Source organism: Rattus norvegicus, chromosome 17 (assembly GCF_021556685.1).
Source record: "Rattus norvegicus strain SHRSP/BbbUtx chromosome 17, alternate assembly SHRSP_T2T, whole genome shotgun sequence".
In the NCBI taxonomy this organism is placed as follows: Eukaryota; Metazoa; Chordata; class Mammalia; order Rodentia; family Muridae; genus Rattus; species Rattus norvegicus.
In genome coordinates this window covers 35,900,877-35,922,500 of record NC_141550.1, presented here as the reverse complement: position 1 = coordinate 35,922,500, position 21,624 = coordinate 35,900,877, and the positions used below count along the sequence as shown (strand labels likewise).

Sequence of the window (21,624 nt, the reverse complement as noted above, 5' to 3'; positions counted from 1 at the left end):
GTTCTCAGCTCCACATTCACTTCACCACCATGAACTCTGTCATAAACCATAAGCCAAAGTGAGAGCCTTTTCTTCATAAGTTACCTTGCATTTTATCACCGTACTAGAAAAATAACTGACAGCTTTCTCGATGAAGTTCCAGCATTCATTAGATGTCCTCTTTCTCCCCTCATCGCCCTGAGCTAAACCGGATGTCTGGTGCTACAGAAGGAAGGAGAGGCATGGGTGCCCATACATCAGAACTTGAAAATCACAGAGGGACCTTTCCCTTGTCCTCATCCTGACCAGGTGCCACCAGGCTGGGGTCCCTAAGATCCAAGGCCAGAGATACTCCCTCCAAGCCAACCAAATGGAGGGTAATGGCAGCCTAGCAAAACAGCAAAACAGGGAAAGGGTCTCCAAATAGCAAAGGAAATCCATATTTAAACACATGTTCCACTTCCTATGCCAATAATATCTAAGCTTGTAGAAGTGCACGTGCCCTCTGGCATTCAAACAGGGTAATCTTGGTTTGACTTTTACGTCACGATGATCCCTTCCCTCCAACTACTTCACAGCTACTGAAGTTCCGCCTTACAGTGTCAACAGAACTTTTGTAAAAACCACTTTCTATGTCAGATGTCATCTTTGGCTCTTCTCATTTTAAATCATCTCCTCATCTCCATTTCTGATTCTTTTCACAAGCTTTCTGGTTCCCAGCTTCCGGGAGGGACATCAAAGGCAAAACTCATTAGGTAAACAGGCTGGCACCAAGGGCGCTGTGGGGAGGAGCTAACTTAAATCAACACTACCCATTTGGGGAGTCAAGGGTTTGTGGTATTTTTCCATGAGCTGCTATCGGCCAGCAGCTACTGGAAAGTTCAAACACCTCCTGCTGGTGTGGCATTGCTGCAGCTTGGACCATATGAACTGGAAGCACCAGGCAAGGCCTCTGCTACCAGCACAAATCTTCCGATTAATGGAACTCCAAAACAGTCTGCTGCTCTAGCTTTCTTCCCTTCTGTATTAGATGGATGCATTTCTGACCTTGAGTTTGTGGCCTGTGTTATTTTTGTTTTGTTTCTTTGAAGGGGAGGAAGCTGAGTTTTGTTTACCAAGACAATATCACGTATAGCCAGTAACTCAAGGGCAAAGTGAAAAGGATTTTCAGATTATGTCATCAAACAGGAAACCTAATAGACACTCTGGGACTGGAACCAAGAATGGGCAAGGATGTAGTCCCTGGAAGGGAGCAAGAGAGGGATACGTTGGGAGAGATGGAGGTGGTGTCTTTCAAAGCACACTGAGAGAAATAGCTCTATTGTATTCACACCCTAAGTCACTGAGCAAATGCAGATTTTTTTTTTTAACTTCAGCTGAATGTGGTAATGAGCATGCGCATAAGCCCTGGGTATCAGCACACCCCACCAAGAGTTCTCTGAGCCATGGCACCGTTCTTGCTCCAGATGGCAGGGAAAATAATTTATAAATGACAAAAGTTCACCGAGTGGACGGCAGCTGCTCAGCTCCAGCTCTCTGGCCACCCACTTCAGTAGAAGTGAGAGCTTTCAATCAACTCCTGCATCTCAGAGGGCCTTCAGACAGCATCAGAACATGTGTACAATATGTTCTGGGAAAGGAGCTGGCCAAATATGAAAGATTAGAAAATCAAGTGAAATAAAAATAGAAATACATACTGTTTTCTCCCAAATCCACAGTACCAAGCAGGGACTGAGCACAAAGGACTTTACATTTCTTAAACCAAGCTTTACCCATTGCTTCCTACTTTCTTCTCACCCCCTTCCTGTATAGTCACTGCTAGAGAAGTATCTAGAACTTCAACAGTGCTATTTTTAGAATACATAATCACTATTTGCTGATTGCATCTACTTAGTCAAACAAACCTATAATTTTAATATTATAAAAGTGTCTCTACCTAATATTTGGTCAACTGCTTCTTTGAAACATAAAGGCTCTCCCATTTTCAATTCCGAGCTTCCATGATATGTATTTGTTTGTTTGTTTGTTTTAAAGTATCCCTTCGGGGCAAGATGTAGTTGAGTTGGTAGGGTGCTTGCCTATGATGCAGGAAGCCCTGGGTTGAATCTCCATATTACAGAAACCTAGCATGGTGGTACATACCTGCAATCCCCATGCTCTTGATACAGAGGCAAGGGAATTAGAGGTTCGGGGACATCCTTGGGTATGTATCAAGCAGGAGGTCAGCTTGGTCTACATGAAACTCTATCTCCAAAGAAGAAAAATGATGACTCTAAAATGTACTACATTGCAAAATAATACCCTCCACCCCTCCTTGGGAAAAGTCGCTTCGTTGCTACCCAAGGCTTAGGGAACCCTTTACACAACGAGAAAAGTAATCCGACAGGACTGCACTAAAGTCACCAAACTGTTGTAAACGTACACTGGCCTATCAAACAAACGGAGTCTAAACAACGTGCCAATTTTGGGAAAATCAATGATAGCACGGCAGCTAGAGCAGATGAGGTTATGATTTAAAGAGGGAAAAGTTTTAGGATAGCAAACATCACCGATGTGCATCTGCCGGAAGGACACTCTGAAACCCAGTTTGATTGAGGACCAGAGCTTTCCAGTTTTCATCCAACCAGGGTGGCTCTAGATGGAATGCAGAAGGATGATAAACAGGAGCCTAAGATTGCATCCCTGGAGGCAGACAGACAGACACCCACCCACCCACCGCTGCTTTCAACTGTTCCATAAATAGATCTCAAGGAAGGCTGTTGAGGCTCTGGGAGTTGATGTGTTTATCACATGCCCAGAGTCTGCTAAAGTGCAAAAGGCTTGCCTAACACAGACCTGAAATCTCAGCACTCGGGGCTGACATGGGAAAATTATGAGTTCAAGGCCAGCCTGTTCTACATGGTAAGCTCCAGACTAGCCTGGCCTAGTCTCTATCAAAACAAAGTTAGATTAATAGTAATACCTACACATATAAGGTTAAATTAAGATAACAAAAGAAATTTGTTTTTATTTTTTGAAATTGTGTATGTGTGTATGATATGTTTGATTATGGGTACCTGAATTCCAGGATGCATATAGAGGGTATTATTTTGCAAGATAGTACATTTTAGAGTCATTTTTTTTTTCTTTTGAGATAGAGTTTTATGTAGACCAAGCTGACCTCCAGCTTGATACATACCCAGGGATGTCCCTGAACTTCAGAGGACAACTTCTGGGAGTTGGATTGCTCTGCTGTACCTTTTGAAGAAGGTCCTTCTTATTTTGGCCTCTTTGCACATGCAAGCTGACTGACCCACATGCTTCCAGGAGAGTCTCCAGTCTTCTTCTCCCATATCGCTCTCAGACTACTGAGATTACAGAAAGGAGCCAGCATGGGCAGCCTGCTGTTGGTTCCAGGAATGTTATGGGTCATTGGACTTGTATAGCAAATGCTTTACTCACTGAGCTGTCTCCCCTGCCCATGTTTAATGTTTGTTTCTGTTTTCACAAAACATTAAAAATAAATAAATAACCAGCAATCGTGGAAAACAAAGCCATCCCCTAGATTCACACTGTCACCAATGTCCTGCTAATACCTTGAACTGCATAGTTGTAACTTACTTTTAACCACAGCAAAGAGAGAAGAAGGAGGAGAAGGGGGAGGAGGAAGATGAGGAGGAGGGAGAGAGGAAGGGAGAGGAAGAGGAAGAAGAAGGAGAAAGAGGAGGAGAAGAAAATAGGGCAAATGGCATAGGCTTGAGGCACCCAGAGAATAGGTCATCTTACATAGTATTTTAGCGCACACATCGCTAAATTCCTACTTATTACTACTGATAACAAATCAACAATGCAGATTTTTTTTTAAAGGAAGCATAGGTATTTGGATATGTACTTGGAGTAGCTATAAGAATCTGAAAGGCTTAAAACTTATGTTAAAAATACTATGAGTATTGAATTTCATACCAAAGAAACTGCATTCACTGTGAAGAAAAACATCTAGTTAAACAAATTATTCCAAACTTGGGACTGAATGCATTCAATAATGCTTCCAGAAAACACTGAGCCATTGTCTCCATTCTCTGCCTTAAGGAACTTGGACAGACAGCCACCAGACAGGCAGCTGAGCTCCCCATGGCTTTCAAGGAGGATTTTCTGTAAGATCATACCCTGACTACAAAGAGACTTTACACAGCAATTCTGTAACTCAATGCCCTGGGTGTTCACTCTGTGCAAAAGTTAGTGTGAGCTTGTGACTGCTGTTTACCAGATTCATTTGCCAAAGACACAGCTAAGCAATACAATGGTTCGATGATCATATGCAAATATATATGTATACGTAATATATATGCTGGAATATGTATATGCTATAATACAGACTCAGAAGCATAAAAACGATAGTAGCCAACATTATTGTACATTCTCTAGAGATGATAGAGCACTCCCAGAGGTTCCAAATTATGGAATGCACATCAGGTCTTCTAGGCATAGAATCTCTCTCCCAATTGTGAAACCTCCATCCATAATGTTTTAAGAAACATGAGCAGACCATTAAAATTAACCCAATCATCACTGTTCATTGCTCCTTTCTGTAATGGGGGAAATTTTGTATATCACAATTTCTCCATCTGGCTACCCCAAAACATGTGGCTTGCTAGACATTGAAATGGGATGCTGATAATTGATGACCTGAACTTTTACTCTCTTGCTGATGTATTTTGTTTCAAAATTAAACAGTAATATGCCATTGGTACTACCATATTGGACAAAGGCAGAAAGCATAGATCAGAACATTTGCACAACATCTGTAAGGATCCTAGATTTGATCCACCGCACTATCCCAAATCACCAGTGACCGTAATAGGTCAGAGTCATTTTAAAATCAAAGCTGTAACAACAAATTAGGACTGAAAATTAAAAGTAGACCAAACATAAAGTGGACCCCTCAACATCATAAATGCAGATACCGTGGTATTATGTTGGAATATGAAATATCCCATGGGCTCATAACTCAACACTTCCTCCATATAGGCTGGAGGAAGTCAATCAGAGCCAAGCCCAATTCTAGCCTGTACTTCCCATCTCCTGATCAACCACGATTCAAACAGTAGCTTCACCTTCCTGCCATCCTGTCTGCAAGCCACCATAAAGTCCTCTATGCCTTCCCAGCATGGGGACTGTCCCCTCTCAAACTGAGAGTTCAAATAAATCCTCCCTCCCCAAAGCTGCTTCTGTCAGGCTCATCAGAGTGACAAGAAATGACCCAATGCCGACAATAAGATACTTCATTTTCCATAAGTTGAAGTATTCTGTGGGTGACATTAGGATCTAAAAAAAAAAGTGAAGGAAGAAATTGTTTGAAAGTGGCAATTGGGCTGCTCTATGAGTGTTAAGGGAGGACAAATACAATTGAAAAACTCTTCTTGGTTGGCATTGTCTGGCCTTGATTTTAAGAATGAGACAGTAGAAAGCGCTTCCGTCTAGCACGTAACAATTTGCATTCTTGTACCTTGATAGACGTAACAGTGAGATGATTCTGTCAGGTGTAAACACTGTTTTCACACATCCTACCAATGTGTGCTTTCGTTATTATTCAACATTTAATTAAGTCACAACACCAGAAAACATCTGGTAGTAAACTTCAGCACATGCACAGTACGCCATGAATGGCAGAGTGCTGGGGCCCATGAGTGACAGCAAGGGTGCTTTTGATATGAGCAGACCCAGTGGAAGCAGCTAAGGTCTGGGGGACAAACAGGCACAACTGGACATAGTGCTACAGCTCTCCTTTTTGTGACCAGAAAGTCAAATCTTGCTAAATCTTAGTTTTTAATCTGTGAAAAGCAGAGCTAATCAAATTGACCTGGCACTAAATCAACCACAGATGCAGTATTCTGCATACAGAAAGCAAACAATACATTGGTTCTATGCTGCCTGTGCTGCCATAAGGTTGTCTTTAATAATAATATATAGTAGAAGTTTGAAACAGTCCCCATCATACTGTTACATCAGGTGACTCTGTCCAGACAGGCCCTATCCTATAATCAATCCAGTCTGTAATAAATGTCTTTATCACACAGAACAAGAGGGAGGTTTTGATCAGTCTGGTACGTTCATGGACACCAGGGCATGGCTGTCTGGAACAATCACCTTAGCAGTCACTCTAGTCCCTGGAAACGGGCTGTTTTATCTCCTTATATATTGTCAGACATCAGCTTTGTTTTTCAAGTGAGATTAATAAAACAAGAAGTGAATTTACATAGTGAGTTCTTTAAAACAAATAAACAAAAACAACAATAACAAGGAACACAAACATCTGTGAGGACTTTGGGGACAATCTAGTCTAATCCCTACTTTTGTGCTTTGAAGATTCAGTGCTAAGAGGACAACGTTGACAGCTCGAAATTTCTTAGAATTCTATTTCAAGACTCTTCCTGTCAAAAATGCATCAAAATCCATTCTTTGCCTCAAAAATGGATATCAATATTTCCTCAGCACTCAGCAATTCTGTGACCCTTTTGCTTGCTGAATATGGTATGGAGTGAAACAATAAAACTATAGCAAATTATGATGTATACTCAAAAATGCATAGCAAATATAGTCTATGTACTATATTTAGGTTAGGTTTTATTTAAGATTTTATAAAGTAGTCCATAAAAAAGGAAAATGAAAAGTGAATACATATACAGACACAGACAGAGAGAGACAGAGAGAGAGAGGATATATACTATGTAGGATTAACAATTAATTTAAATATTGAGGTTTTATTACTCCAGCTTCTCAGCAGATTACTCAGAAATTATATCCACTTCCCATTCCTCTTAACACTCAGTAGAAATCTAACACTTCATTTGACCTGACCTAAAGCTAATATTTCTCCCAAGGGCTGATTCACAAATAAAAAATAAAAATAAATAAATACATAAATAAATAAATAAATAAATAAATAACACAGAAAACAAACTGTCCAAGCCCAATATACCCATATAAATCTGACTAATAAAATATGTAGAAAACCACTGGCTAGAACACATTTCAGATATTAGCAATGTTAGTTTCCATTTTTTCAATGCTTCCAATTATCTGGGTCAATTGAATTGGCTGGCCCTTCATCTCAGCGAGAAAAATTAAAATAATGGTGCTGTGCTCTGGTAATGTACACATTTCTGGGCCTGGACTCCTCTTACCTCTCCTTTGGTAGGACCCTCCCAAGTGTTCAGGTTACATTAGCAAGCTTTTTCTCCTTTGCTTTTTCTGAACATCAGATGTTAGGTGTCAAGGTGAACGACAGCCCAAATACTCAAGTCTCATCATCAGAATGTTATATCTGGGAACTGAATGCAGTAAGTTTCTATTTATCTTGGTAAAGTGTTTTATGTCCAAAGTTTGTGATTGGGAAGATTTTGTGAGATAATAGAAACAAACTATACCCTAAACAGTATGAAAGCCAATACTCATAAAACTGGGCAATACCATAATATCAGCTATAATGGACCACACAATACATTTACAATGTTTTTAATTCTCTCTCTCTCTCTCTCTCTCTCTCTCTCTCTCTCTCTCTCTCTCTCTCTGGTTGCTTGGGTTGAGTCCCACCTATTCAGTTTAGGTAGTTCTTATACCTCAGCCTACCAGGAGGCTGCTGTCAAGAGCATGTGAGAAGAAGGCTTAGCAAACAAATGAACTTGTTGTCAAGCCTGAAGACCTAAGTTTGATGCTCCCAACTCATGTGGTAAAAAAAGAGAACAGACTGCTACAAGTTGTCCTAAAACCTGAAAACACACACACACACACACACACACACACACACACACACACACACACAGAGTGAATTAATAAATGCAGCAAGTGAGGATCACAGCATAAAGACTCAAGGGGAAAGGGTGGTAAGTTTCTCCCTTGAGAAACGATAAATTAAACTGTGGAAGGCAGTGGGCTCAGTGTAGATCTGCATGTTGAGGTTGAGTACACATTCACAGTAGAGTCACAGTTGTCATGAAATAGTGGCAGTCAGTAGATGCACATCTTACACAGAGCAGAGGATTCATTTGCGAAATACGCCTGGTTACAGAACACTGCTCACCTTAGACAATCCTAAAATGCTACACTAAGACATGCCCAGCTTGTTCAACAGAGGCTGAGGCAGCGCTGAGCACTTTCTCAGTAGCATGGTGATGTAGACGAATGCAGAAAGAGTCATGAATTCCATAGATGGCAAGCCAAAAGAAGCATGGAAGTCAATCTGGCCTACAGCATGGGTAGTGTGCTGCTTTCACTATGGTTTAATACACTGGATTAGAAACAGGAAACAAATGCAAGTGGTACTCTGTTCAGTGAGTGGAAAAACAGGCAACGTGATGGAGTGGGTCTTCCATTGCTCCTCAGATAGATGAGGAGGCATGCCCAGGCCAGGAACAGGCAGACACAGGCCAGGAACAGGCAGAGCCTTTAGCAAAGCCAAGTCAATGCATGCATAAAGCAGGACTGATAAACATGAATTTGGGTCATGATTATGAACAGTAAAGGCTCAGGCACAAACAGCGACTGGGATTCTGGCTGATGAAAAGTAAAAAACAAGAATAGAATGGCGTTTTACAAAGTAATGAAGAAAATTCTTCCTGATGGAATAAAAGAAAATTCTGCTGTGTGGAGATGCTAAAGACTTCTTCACAGCAGACACTGGGGCATAAGTAGACCATGCTAGAACAGTAGTAACTGGTATTACTACTCTTCTCACTGTGACCAAATACCTAACAAAACAACTGGAGGAAAGGAGGGTTTAATTTTGGCTCAAAGTCTACAGGCACATAGTCCATCATAGAAGTGGGGAGGCATGGTGTTAGAAGCCCAAGGCATAGCTTGTTAAATCTCCGTGGGTCATGAAAAGAGATAGGATAGCAATTAGGGTCAGCCTATAAACCTGAACTTCTATAAACTCTCCCTAGCAACCCACTTCCTCTAGCATGAGACACAACTCCTAAGGTTTCCACAATCTATCAAAACAGTGCCACCTACTGGTGAGCAAGTGTTGAAACACAGGAGCCCATGTGGCACACTTTACACTCAAATCATACCTGTATTTACCTTCCCCTTAGTGAAACCTTCATCATTACAAGATTTCCCTCTAGGGTTCTTGCTGTGCCTGCTTTAGGTGCTGAATAGCCCAAGAATTCACTCTCTGTGTAGATGAACGCCGAGTTCCAATGCTGAAGCCCCAAGAATGGGTCCAAGGCTCATTCATTTACTTAGACTGTAGCAACAAAGACTGTAGGCATAATCACTGAACCTAGAGAGCTTACACTCCAGTGCAGCCATGAGGAAAATAACATATTTTAAGTTAGGTAAAGTTAAAGAAATAGAGGAGTGGACAAGACAAAAATATACAGACGGAATGCTGAATCATGAGTATGCAAGAGTGAGCAGACTATATTCGGTTATGTAACTGGGGAATGTAAAATCTGGGATGGAATGTTTTAAAAAAAAGTCTCGAGGACCAATTGCAAGAAAGAGATGGCCAAGTTTCTAGAAAAAAAAAAAATAAATTGATATTCTGACATTCAACACACCCAAGCAGGGGGCGGGGAGTGATTTGACCAGACAGAGGCAATGCTGACCTCACACATTCACTTACCCCTTAACTCTCAGAGAAATTCTTCAAGCTTATTGATCCTGCCTAAACTTGATAAATAGGGAAAAGTCAGGTCCATAGAAATTAAATGTAAATTGCCAACTTGATACAATCTGGAGGCTTTGGAAGGTGGCCCTCTGGGCATACCTATGGGGGATTATCTTGATTGCCATTAAGGGATATGGGAAGACCCTCCTGCTGTGCACAGACCTTTGCCTGGGTAGGAGGGTCTTGTAACTGAAGAAAGAAAGCCAGGCAGCACAAACATGCATTGCTCTCTTCTAAATACAGACAAAATGTGACTGACTGCTTTAAGCTCCTAATGCCCAGACCTCCTGATACAATGGATAGTTTTTTGAAATTGAGTCCAAAATAAACCCTTTCTCCGTTAAGTTCTTTGTCAACATATTTTATTACAGTAACAAGAAATGAAATTAGATATCACCCAAGGTGGACAGATGACAAAAGATCATATTTAACCCCAGAATCCAGGAGTGTGGAAGGGTAACAATAACTTAGGAGCTAACATCCCACTAATGAGGTCTGCATTGTGAGACAGGATGGGTGCCTGCAATCCAAGTACTACAGGGGTAGAGGCAGAAAATTCTGAAACTCAAGGTCATCTTTGGCTATAGAGGGAATTGAAGGCCATTCTAGGCTACAGGAAGCTTGTCCTCAAAAAACAAAAACAAAAACAAAAAAATGTATCAGGAGCAGAAGATAGGGACAGCATAGAAACCCATACAGACTAGCAAACTACACCTGAGGCTTAGACTTTGGGCGAACTTAGCCTTAGTACTGCTACCAACTAAAAGGTCAAGAATCCAAAGACAGTCCGGTTTTGAAAGTCAGGTGAGATAGTACCTGAAATATCTAGGAAAAGAAACCCTAGCAGATAGGTGGAAATATGAACCTAAATTTTTTAAAAAATGAGAAGATGCTTGAGTCTTATGATGATGGAAGGAAGAACTCACTTGTCTTTGTCAGCTAGGGAACATTTCTGTATCATCTGATAGGGAAGTTGCTGGCTATTGATGCAGACCAGTATCTTTCTGACATTCAGGAAATCCATAAAGCTTCTTCCACTGCTACTACAAAAAGCAAAGAATTGCAGGCACGTGCGTGCGCGCACGCGCGCACACACACACACACACACACACACACACACACACACACACACTTTAAAACTCTAGTTATAACTTAATAGCCCTTCTACACAGACATACTCTAAATGACAAGTGAAATGCCATGTTATTTAGATTCATATGCACAGTGTTAAAATGCTGTGAAATCATGTAGGCTTTGACTGTCTGATGTTATTCAATTGATGTCATTAAAACAGAAGAATTAGTCTTATAATTATTCCCTATGGGTTTGACAGTCTGACTAAAAAAAGAAAGAGTACTCATCTCTGTCCCAAATTACCTTATCTGGGGGGAGGGGGGATTAGGTGGGTTAAAGACAGCAAAACCAATATTTCAACAAGCCCTATAGAAAGAAAGAAAACTATATTTCAGAAAGGAAGAACCACACTGGTGATTCAAACCTGAATCCTGTCAGGTTCTGTAGGCTGGGAGAATTCCACCTCAAAGATCAGGTAAGGAAAAACAGACCCCTTTCTTTCCCTGCTGGGTGGGCTGGCCATGCTTAACATTCAGAAGCTCCATCAGCATGTGCACATGTATGTGTAGGCTCCACTGTGTACACACTTGAAAGTCTCCAACAAGGACAGATTGACTATGAAGATGTAACTGCTCAAAACTACCCCCAATTCTGGCTCAAATGCTAGGGAAATGGCCTAATCAATCAAATTCTTGCTTTAAAGTGTAAGGACCCAGCTCCTCCAGGCACAGGTGGCCAAGCTCCACCCTACAGAGTAAAAACCCCAAGATCAGAGCACAAAATCCCACCAATCCCTGAGCTTACCCCCAAATCAGGCCACAAAATCCTACCAATCCCAGAACACCTTGAAAAGTTCCACCCTGGAAAACTCTGCCCCCAAGAAACCAAATATATTATTCCCTGCCTCCCACTAAGTTCTTTGCTGCTTCTCTCCTGAGCAGTGGCTATCAGCTTTCTGTTTTTCCCAGTGAATCTCTTGTGTGAGGTTTGTCACGCAGGATGACACTGTGGTAGTCTTTGGCTTCCAACTGCCAGAATCCCTGTCCCTCAGAGCTGTAAGACACCTAGGTTTAGCTCTCCAGCACCCATAGAACAAGTCAGGTGTGGTGGGCCTCATGCCTGTAATACCAGGGCACAAGATTCAAAGACAATGGAATCTTAAACCATGCTGGCCTGACACTCTAGCTTAATTAGCAACTCCCATTCATTGAGGAACTTTGCCTCAAAAGGTAAGTACTCTGCAACAAAGGAGAAACACAGTGTTGAACACTGGCTTCAACATACACATATAAACACAAATGAACATCTCTCTCTCTCTCTCTCACACACACACACACACACACACACACACACACACACACAAAACACTCAATAAGTCGCTGATAGGAATTCTTTTCCTATCTATGACTTTGGCAGGTCTGTGTGATCCTCAGAGGGAAGAGAATCCAATTTAACAGGAATTTAAAGCAAACTGTACTATTAATTACTAGACTGAGGCTACACACTAAAGGCCAAGCAATTATAGAGAAATAGATGCAGGGTATGGCTTGTTAGAAAAGCCATTGATTAGGAATACAAAACCAGATTTCAACTAAAGACTCTCTTGCAGTCTAACTGAATTTTAAGTGAGTCATTTTACCTATTTCGTGACAATTAGTGCTCTTCCTTGTAATATGTTAAGGCATCTGACATTATCCTTAAGGTATTTCTTAGAAGAAATTATACTGTGCTCAAAGGATATTATTTCCACAAGAATTACTAAATTCTCAATTTCTATAGCTATTTTTAAATCATTTTATACATTACAAGTATTATTCATCTACTGAAAGAGCGTACCCCTAAACGGGGAACCACGTCTCTCGCTCCGATCGCAGGGTGTTCACGCGGTTGCACATGATTGGTCAATTCAAATGGTGCACAGTTACTTTCGGCGCGAAATTACATCAGCAAGGAGTACGTGCTCTCCAGCAGCTCGGCAGGCAGGTAGGGTGACTCATCTCACTCAGGGGGGTGAAGGAAGGGGAGGGGGTAGCTACGGATGGTCAGTGTCCTTGGGGCTGATAGCTGGTTTGGCAAGTCCGATCTCTGGCTCTCCCTCAGGCACGTCCCGCCCTGCACATCTGGACTCTGACAATGAGCAACCTTTATGAAACTCTAGTTCTGCACATTCGGGCTCTGACAATGAGTAACCTTTATGAAACTCTAGTTCTACATTCCCCACTTCTTTTTTTTTGTTAATAGTTCTAATCCTAGAACTTCATGGAGAACTCAGCTTCATCTAGCATAACAGCTTGGTATTGTTGTCTTAACATGAGGATTCTAACCTGGACACCATCCAAGCCTATCCACCAAGGTCATGACTAGCTTTTAGAACTTCTAAGCTTATACAGACTGTGATCCCTGAGGCACAGTCCCAAGAAGTGTTAAGAGTACTAACATATGCAATGTTACATCATTTGTAATGGAGATCAAGCCTATCCCACACCTATCTTGATAGAACCCAGGACAAACATGACTGAACTTCCCTCTAGGTCCCAGCTCTCAGCCCCAACAGCTAGTACACGGCTGGTGAGGGCTGAGAATTGACAGCTGTCAGGGTGGTCAGCAGCACCAGGTACGGTCCTTTCCAGCGAGGCTCGAGTGTCTGGGCTCAGTGTAGCTGCAACCTGGAACTGATGGGATGTCTCAGGGGTCTCCGGGGCATAGGCTGCTGTCAGCTGTGAGCAGATTTCTTTCTGTATCACCTGTAGGTCTTTTAGCCTGGCACACAAATCATTATTACTATGGCACTATGACATGTTGGTTCAGTAACATCATCTAATACAGTCAGGGGGGCTGAGGCCCCATATAAGATCTCAAAGGGGGTAAGGCTGAATCTGGAAGGGGTATTTCTTGCTCTGAAGAGAGCAAGAGGGAAGGAGTGTCACCCAGTCTGCGCCAGTCTCCATGGTTAATTTAATTTGGTCAGGGTCTCTTTTAGAGTTCTATTTATTTACTCTACCTGTCCTGAACTTTGAGGTCTGTAAATACAATGTAATTTCCAATCGACCTCTAAATACTTGGCCACACCCTGGCTTACCTTGGCAACGAAAGTAGGGCCGTTGTCTGACCAGATTACCTTGGGCATTCCAAATCGGGGGAAGATTTCTTCCAGTATCTTCTTGATGATTGCAGAGGCCGTCTCTCGTTTGGTGAGGAAAGCTTCTATCTATTCCTGAAAAAGTATCTACAAGCACTAGGAGATACTTGTGATTATATTTTTCTGGTTTTATCTCAGTGAAGTTCACTTCGACTTTTCACTAAACTCTCTAGGTCTCTTTGCCCTGTTTGCTTGCTAAGCATTCACTTATTGACATACCTTATACTTTCTACTGTCTCTCTGGCTAAAATCTTAAAGTCTGTTACATACACCTTAACTACTTGGACAAACTTCTTATCTCCTAATTGAGTCCATTTCTGTATTTGGCAAAGTGAGTCTTTTCTTTGTTCTCTGGGAAGTATAGCTTTCCCCTCAATGTGCCATTGTCCTTTATCTTTTAAGCAATTTGGGCCTTTTCTAAGTGAGGCCATCCCTTAGTCCAATCCTAGTTCTCAGTGGCTGTCTCTTGCAGGCCTGCAACCAGGATGGGCTCCTGCATAACCATTTTTCGAGCCACTTGATCTGCTTCGTTATTGCCCCATGTCACTGAATCTCTTCCCTCCTGATATCCTGAGCAATGAATAGTACTCACAGTTGTTGGCTTCATCAGGGCATCCAAGAGATGGCAAAGGCATCTGCAGCGCTGATGTACTGGGGGGTTGAGCCATCCCAGATGACATTGTGTTGTCCACCATGGCAGCACCCACTTGTCTCTGACCTTCATTCATGAAGAGAACTGTTCCCGTCTGTGGACAAGGTCCTCGGCTTTCAGCAGGGGTCAATCAGCCAGTCGCAGAGGTCTTTCCTCCACCCATGGGCTTCTGCCAGTACTTGACACTTGTGCTGTGGTGGCTCCAGGTCCGGATTGGGCAGCAAAGTGACCAGATTGTCCCCAACCGGTGGAGAATCTAGTCCATGGCAGCTGACCAGTGGTCCCATCTTTTGGGACACTCTATTCAAAGGCAGAACATCAGCCACTCTATCACAGTTTAAGTCCTGGATTGGGTGATAATTGTTAGTGCCCGGCTGGCAGGAGTGATGTGTTCCAGGCAGATCAGGACTAAGTCACACATCTCCCAGTATCAGGTACTGGTGCACTGAGATAGGTCTTAAGCTCCACATACACAGTCTGCAGATATGCATACACATGGCCTCACCCAGCCATTTCAGCCCACACAAGCCATTCTGGACAGCAAATTTCTCATGAGCAAGGGATAGGGGCAGTCAGGGATGACCATGTACTAGTGGGTTACCCGGCCCACGCCAAGGTCCACTGTTCTTCGGGCAGTCCATAAATATTGTTCGTTGCCAGTAGCCCCTTGCACTCAAGGTCTTTGGATATTGGCCCACTGGGGGGCATAGGAGCACAGAGCATTGGGTCCCTGTCTCCACAAAACAACTGGGCGGGCTTCCCTTCTATCTCTGTGCATAGCCAGCACCAAGAGGCTCTCCAGTGTCCCCTCTTGTTCTTTCTGGGGCAGTCCCTGACCCAATGTCCTTTTTCTTCGTATTAGGCACACTGATCTTTAGCCAGGAATTCTCTTCTGTTGCCAGGTACTATCTTCCTAGGTTCCCTAACTACTGTGGCCAGTATATGTTCCTCTCTTGTCTTCTATCTCTCTTTAGCTCTCTAATTTCCTCTTCTTTTTGTCTCTTTTCTTCCCTAGCTTCCTGCTCTTTTTATCCTCTTTCTTTCTTTTTTTTTTCAGTCTCTCTGCATCTTCTTCTACAGCTATTAGGTGCTGTCCACTTTTCTGCACAGACCCTGAACCACGCATCAACTTATTTTCTCTACAACTTACAATAACTCTCTCAGTGACTTAGCTTAACCCTTCAAGTTTCTGTAACTTTCTCTTCATATCTTTTCCTTATCTTAGCCAGATTGGTGGGGCATTTTCCAGCCCCTAGGAGACCGACCCTTGGAGCCTGGGGGCAGACCTGGAGCACTCCCTACCTTCAGGGGTATGAAGAGAGCAGGCAGAAGTGAGGGCCTTCTATCCGTATTGGAACCCTTTTTTTCTGGCCTCTAGTAGGATTCTGTCTTTCCTCGGTGGTAAAGAAGACCTGTAACAGTTACTAACAAGCATATCAAATGGGATGGTGAGAAAACAAGAGAATCTTGAGAATAGAGTCTACCGAAGAGGGCAAACAGCATTTAGTCACACAGTTAAACCAGGAGGCCTTTCTTGGAACGAAAAGGCCATTGTACAAATAAGCACAAGCTTTGTCTATGAAACGGAAAGGTGAGCAGAGAGGCAGCCAATCTGTTATCGACTATCTCTCTAGAGTTAGGTTTTCCCTCAAGGAGCATCTCTCTTCAGTGTGAGCTCCGTAGCTTTGTCTCTCAAGAGAACTTGCCTCCAAATGACACTAGGCTTTTAGTAACAACTAATAACAAAAGGATGGAGAGATGGTTAGAACCTGGGTGCTAGATGCCAGGGGGCTGATAAAAGAATTGTAACCAGTTCACCTGGGGCTATCAGGACCTCAGTAGTAGCCCTTTACCAAACTGTCTCACTGGGTTTAAAGGGGCCAAGGAAAAGAAAACATTAATCCTGACCTTGGCCACCTCCAAGTAATTTAGTGCTGGAGACTGACTCCTCCCTTGGAATAAAGACCGCAGATAAGGCAGGCTTCCTTAAAGAACTTCTCTAAATGAGCGCTCTCCTACTGTGAGCAAATGTCAGAAATTCCTTATAGCCCCACCTAGCTCTCAGCCTTTTTAGATTATTCTTCCTGTAGCATTTCTAACACAGCCTGTCCTCCCTTTATAGCCTGTTAACAGCATTTCTGATCTTTTAGGCAGCTACGCACTAAGTGTCATACCTGCTGAAACTCCGCCTTTAAGATTCTTTACTCCCAGGCAAAATTTAACTCTTCCCCAGCTTATCACAGCTGGCTGCGAGCACAAGCACAGATAAAACACTATTTTACAATACCACAGAAAACAATCCAGACAAACAAGACCAAGACAAAGCATCCTATAATCAATTTCCACAGATGCCTGGTACCTTCAGTACCTGGCCCAAACTTCAGCTTAACCGTAGCTGCTTCTGGGATACCAAACACAGGAATAGAATACAGACAACAGACACTAACACATCTAAGCACACTTGTCCATGCCTATACTCAAATAGGCAGCCGAACGCAACCTCCGAAGTCAAGTCACAGTCAGATCTTTTTGACTGTCCGTTGCCGGGTCCTCCCGACAAAATTCGGCTCGTGGAACGTCTCTCACGCGTCCCAGAACCTGCGCGATTGGGGCGTCCCCCGGTGCGCTTTCTAAAAAGGAAAAAAAGAAAGAAAAAGACTATTCGGAGTAGGAAACCCTTCTACTCACAGGCGCCTGTCCGGAGCGGGAAACCCTTCCGCTCAAGTACACTCAAATACGGGGCAGGAAACCCATCTGCCCAAGTGTACTCTCTGTCCGGGGCGGGAAACCCTTCCGCCCGAGTGCACTCAAATACGGGGTGCGCTCACATTCGGGGTGGGAAGCCCTTCCACCCGAGCACACTCAAATTAAACCTTAGACCATGGCACAATACACAGTACGAGAAGCACAACATACACGCACACATACATACACATACACGGCGGCCGCTTTCAACACTCACACCAACGTACCTCCAAGGGGCATTCGGGGTTCCGGGGGGTCACGCTCCGATCCCGGACGAGCCCCCAAATGAAAGAGCGTACCCCTAAACGGGGAACCACGTCTCTCGCTCCGATCGCAGGGTGGGGTGCCCCCAGGAATCACGAGGAGCCATTCTTGATGTAACAGCAAGAGGTAGCTTTATTAACGAGATCCCAGGTCTTAGCGGGATCCCGGGTCGACACGTATCTCACACAGGAGACAGAGGAATCGACCCCGAGCCTCCAGACTCGGGGGTTTATATAGGGGAGGTAAGGGGCGTTCACGCGGTTGCACATGATTGGTCAATTCAAATGGTGCACAGTTACTTTCGGCGCGAAATTACATCAGCAAGGAGTACGTGCTCTCCAGCAGCTCGGCAGGCAGGTAGGGTGACTCATCTCACTCAGGGGGGTGAAGGAAGGGGAGGGGGTAGCTACGGATGGTCAGTGTCCTTGGGGCTGATAGCTGGTTTGGCAAGTCCGATCTCTGGCTCTCCCTCAGGCACGTCCCGCCCTGCACATCTGGACTCTGACAATGAGCAACCTTTATGAAACTCTAGTTCTGCACATTCGGGCTCTGACAATGAGTAACCTTTATGAAACTCTAGTTCTACACTACGTCATACATTACCTCCACATCTTTAGAAATTTTGTGTGAGTTGATTTTTTTTTGTTGTTGTTGCTATAACAAAATGGCTGAAATAGTCAATTTATAAAGAGAAAAGGTTGTTTTTATTTGTTTGTTATGTATGTGTGTGTGTATTGGGGTGTTGTTGTTGTTGTTGTTATTGTTGTTGTTTTGGTTTTTGGACCTCATCGTTTTGGGTGTACCATGATAGGCTAGCTCTGCTACTATGGGCTTGTGGCAATGAAGCATGTCATAGTCGAGGTGTGACTGAGCAAAACTGTTCCCAGTATAGCCTAGAAGTGAGAGAAGAAGAGGAAAGACTGACATGCCACATAGGAAGTCATACCATCCAACGATTCCACCTCCCAACAATGCAAGATGGGGGACAAGCCTTAACACATGGGCACTGCAAATTCAGCATCCAAATGTGGCAATCTACTTATCTTGGAAGAATAGTCTCAGCTAAGAGAAGGTTTACAGCTAGTTGGGAGGTAGGAGCGCACGCCTTCAGTTCCAGCACTCAGTAGGCAAACACAAGCAAATCTCTGTGAGTTTGAGGCCAGCAAAGTCTACAGAGAGAGTTCATAACAGCCAAAATTATATAGAGAAGCCTTGCCAAAAAAATAAAAAATAAAAAATAAAATAAAATAAATAATAGATAAATATTTAAAGAAAATAATAAAAGAAGGAAGGTTCATAGAATGTGACAGAATAAATTAAGAGTAGTTTTGGGGCTGGGGATTTAGCTCAGTGGTAGAGCGCTTACCTAGGAAGCGCAAGGCCCTGGTTTCGGTCCCCAGCTCCAAAAAAAAAAAAAAAAAAAAAAAAAAAAAAAAAAAGAGTAGTTTTAAAAGCTGATATTTGGATCTAAATTTGTATCAAAGTTCAATTAAAAATTATAAAACTTGATATATTAATAATATTTGAAAATGTACATAGAAAAGTAAAGTTTGTGGATACCGAAGTCCAATTTGAAAAAATAAAACTCAATCCTAAATCTTCAATTTCTGTAGCTATTTCAGCATTATTTGATGGATTATATGTATTATCATCTTTGTCACGAATTTGCTCTAAGAGATTAGAACACTTGTATTAGTCAGTTTTTTGTTGCTGTAACAAATTAAGTAAGATGTAAGCATACAATCAAACTAAAATAAAACATCATCATGGCAAAAAATCATGAACCTGAAAGAGGAGAAAGACAAAGGGGCCTATCAGAGTAGCAAAAGTAGCCAGGACCCTCAGAAGAAGGCCACCTATGGAAAATGAACCCTTGTCCTATCTACCAAGGATTTCTTATTTTAACAGAACAAAGGGAAATATAGACCAATGGATAGAATTGTATCAAAATTGAAGAGTTCTTTTCAATAAACAGTATAACGGGGCTGGAGAGATGGCCCAGTTTGGGGACTTGAGATCAAATCTCCAGATCTTACATAAAAGCAGGATACTCTATTAAGCCCAGCACTCCTAAAGGAGAGACAGGAGGTACTGACAGGAAAATCCACAGCTAGCCAGGCATTCACAGTTTGTCTCAAAGAGGGAATGACACCCAAAGTTATCCTCTGACCGCCTCCTGCAAGCCTTGGCAGGAATACACACACACACACACACACACAGAGAGAGAGAGAGAGAGAGAGAGAGAGAGAGAGAGAGAGATTCACAGAGAAGAGCCAACAATCATGATCATGCAACGCTTCCCTGAGTATACAAAAAGTACCAATGTATAAATAGAAAAATAATATTTAAAAAAACACTTTCAGTGGAAAATTTCTAAATAAATGTGAAGGGAAATTTATACAAGAAAATAAACTTTAAAGACATAATCAAATGCAAAGACATAATCTCTCATCAATAATCAAATCAAAGTAAAATAAATATCACCTTAGAAGGAGGGAAAATAGGAAGTTCAATAATGCCATGTGTTGCTGGGGAAAGTGAGTATTTAACACTCATGCTGGCATGGTCTCCTACTGATGAGAAAGAGTCTGAGAGAACTTTATAAATCACCCAGAGAACAGGCACCCATCTGTCCGTGCTGCCTAGGATACAGTAAATAAATTAGTTTAGACCCAAATTCCTCACTCCTTGGTATTCTCCAATAAGAAGTGTGTCTAAAATTTCTTATAGCAGTCATATTTTGGGGAAGATGACACAGAGAAAATGTGACACTCAACCCTGGGAGAGAATATGAACAAAATCTAGACTACATTATGAGCAGGTGAATGAAATGAACATGATGTATACACAATAAAGAGCAATTGGAAATCTAGTGCCCAGGGAAAGAGATACAAAGAAATAAATGGGACCCATAACTCATATAAATTAAAAATGCAATTACAACAAAGTAACAATGTGTTTTCTAATGCACACAGTGACAAGCATGGGCACTTTGGGTGAAGCTGGAAAAAGGATAACAGGGGTCATATATATACCAACAAAGACTCAGGCAAAAGCATGTAGGGCCTAGGATAGTGTAGGTATACAGGTGTATATGCACACAGAGTCACCAAACACAGTTTTTATAAGACAACACATTGTAATCACACCTAAGGTGCCTTGCTTCTATGTTCTTCTCTTCTTGTTTCCTATTTCATGTTTAGTGTTGATCTCTGGCAACTACAATAATTGCAGGTTACAAGTTTCTACCTTAAAACCCTGAGGCAGACACTAGAGGTAGATAGTGAGTCCTTAGACTGGTTGTGAGTATCACATATTTATCAAGAGCTCAGGGTCACAAACAGGAGATGAAGGGCCAACAGCAAACAGACCACAAGCAGATGCCTTTTCTTGGTCCTTCTCCAAAGTGTCACATCCAGGAGCAGGCATAGGAGGGGCATGGAGAGCTGCTCTGGGCACTGACTATACTTCCGGAGAATGAACTTTTCACCCCAACTTCAGTCTTGACTTGTCTGACTGAGGCCAAAATGAAAGCAGGAAATGAGTTCCACGGCAAATGCTTTCAAGGATATCTTAAAACAGAGGAACATCTTAAAGTGCCTTAAACACAGCAAAGTTTGTTTCTCATAAGTATAGGAAGCCAGAAAATAGGAGAGGATGCGTATGAAAAGATACAGGCTGATGTCAATAAATTAGCAAGCTGAGAGGGCAAAAGGTGAGGGTGGACAGCAGGGCAAGATGGCATTGTCCTCACTAGTTTTTATTCAATACATAAAAAAACAAAGCACAGAGAACAGGCACCCACTAGAATTTCAATTCTCAAAACACTGAATACTATCTCATGAGAACACCTTTATTCCTCTACCACAGTGTAGTTATTGAACCTTTGAGAAAGTATTTAGCTTGGCTAAGACACAGCTTTCTCAGAATTAAACACTTTCTGGGCTAAAGGACAAATGAACCGAGCAAGGCAAAGAACTCTCTCCACCTTTATGAATAGGCCCAACAAGAAAGGTGAGGAGTGGTGTTCAGGTCACACTGCATGATTCTGGTTCTCTGTAGTCACCAAGACCACAGCAATCAGGCAACAGGATTGTACCAGCACAACCTAATGGGAGA

The 21,624-nt window shown here is 42.4% G+C and overlaps 1 pseudogene across 33 annotated transcripts in view; it reads right to left on the bottom strand.

Moving 5' to 3' along the window:
* Positions 1-21,624, bottom strand: part of LOC134482707 (uncharacterized) — a 501,539-nt pseudogene that overhangs the window by 196,214 nt on the left and 283,701 nt on the right. For 2 of the 33 annotated variants that reach the window (XR_015641642.1, XR_015641643.1), the window contains exon 6: positions 15,551-17,126. The exons of the other annotated variants lie outside the window; for them this stretch is intronic. The product of XR_015641642.1 is annotated as an uncharacterized LOC134482707, transcript variant X35 (transcript). Of the gene's footprint in view, positions 1-15,550; positions 17,127-21,624 lie in introns of those variants that run through there. 33 annotated transcript variants of the gene reach the window in all.